A 2,500-nucleotide genomic window follows, 5' to 3' on the forward strand; every position below is an offset into this window, starting at 1 on the left:
CACATGACACACACCGCTCTGCTGCACATCACACTGTATACAGCCTATATATATATACATGACACACACCGCTCTGCTGCACATCACACTGTATACAGCCTATATATATATATATATATATATATATATATACATATATATACACATGACACACACCGCTCTGCTGCACATCACAGTGTATACAGCCTATATATATATATACACATGACACACACCGCTCTGCTGCACATCACACTGTATACAGCCTATATATATATATACATGACACACACCACTCTGCTGCACATCACAGTGTATACAGCCTATATATATATATATATATATATACACATGACACACACCGCTCTGCTGCACATCACAGTGTATACAGCCTATATATATATATATATACACATGACACACACCGCTCTGCTGCACATCACAGTGTATACAGCCTATATATATATATATATATACATATATATACACATGACACACACCGCTCTGCTACACATCACAGTGTATACAGCCTATATATATATATACACATGACACACACCGCTCTACTGCACATCACAGTGTATACATCCTATATATATATATATACATACATGACACACACCGCTCTGCTGCACATCACACTGTATACAGCCTGTATATATATATATACATGACACACACCGCTCTGCTGCACATCACAGTGTATACAGCCTGTATATATATATACACACACACGACACACACCGCTCTGCTGCACATCACAGTGTATACAGCCTATATATATATATATATATATATACACATGACACACACCGCTCTGCTGCACATCACAGTGTATACAGCCTGTATATATAAACACATGACACACACCGCTCTGCTGCACATCACACTGTATACAGCCTATATATATATATATATACACACATGACACACACCGCTTTGCTGCACATCACAGTGTATACAGCCTATATATATATATATACATGACACACACCCCTCTGCTGCACATCACAGTGTATACAGCCTATATATATATATATACATGACACACACCGCTCTGCTGTACATCACAGTGTATATAGCCTATATATATATATATACACATGACACACACCGCTCTGCTGTACATCACAGTGTATACAGCCTATATATATATATATACACATGACACACACCGCTCTGCTGCACATCACACTGTATACAGCCTATATATATATATATATATATATATATATATATATATATATATATATATACATGACATACACCGCTCTGCTGCACATCACAGTGTATACAGCCTATATATATATATATACACATGACACACACCGCTCTGCTGCACATCACACTGTATACAGCCTATATATATATATATACATGACACACACCGCTCTGCTGCACATCACACTGTATACAGCCTGTATATATATATATACATGACACACACCGCTCTGCTGCACATCACAGTGTATACAGCCTGTATATATATATACACACACACGACACACACCGCTCTGCTGCACATCACAGTGTATACAGCCTATATATATATATATATATATATACACATGACACACACCGCTCTGCTGCACATCACAGTGTATACAGCCTGTATATATAAACACATGACACACACCGCTCTGCTGCACATCACACTGTATACAGCCTATATATATATATATATACACACATGACACACACCGCTTTGCTGCACATCACAGTGTATACAGCCTATATATATATATATACATGACACACACCCCTCTGCTGCACATCACAGTGTATACAGCCTATATATATATATATACATGACACACACCGCTCTGCTGTACATCACAGTGTATACAGCCTATATATATATATATACACATGACACACACCGCTCTGCTGCACATCACAGTGTATACAGCCTATATATATATATATACACATGACACACACCGCTCTGCTGCACATCACAGTGTATACAGCCTATATATATATATATATATATATATATATATATACATATATATATATACATGACACACACCGCTCTGCTGCACATCACAGTGTATACAGCCTATATATATATACACATGACACACACCGCTCTGCTGCACATCACAGTGTATGCAGCCTATATATATATATACATGACACACACCGCTCTGCTGCACATCACAGTGTATACAGCCTGTATATATATATATATATATACATGACACACACCGCTCTGCTGCACATCAGTGTATACAGCCTATATATATATATATATACATGACACACACCGCTCTGCTGCACATCACAGTGTATACAGCCTATATATATATATACACATGACACACACCGCTCTGCTGCACATCACAGTGTATACAGCCTATATATATATATACATGACACACACCGCTCTGCTGCACATCACAGTGTATACAGCCTATATATATATACATGACACACACCGCTCTGCTGCACATCACAGTGTATACAGCCTATATATATATATATACACATGACACACACCGCTCTGCTGCACATCACA

This window comes from Eleutherodactylus coqui, chromosome 12, assembly GCF_035609145.1.
Source record: "Eleutherodactylus coqui strain aEleCoq1 chromosome 12, aEleCoq1.hap1, whole genome shotgun sequence".
Classification (NCBI taxonomy): domain Eukaryota; kingdom Metazoa; phylum Chordata; class Amphibia; order Anura; family Eleutherodactylidae; genus Eleutherodactylus; species Eleutherodactylus coqui.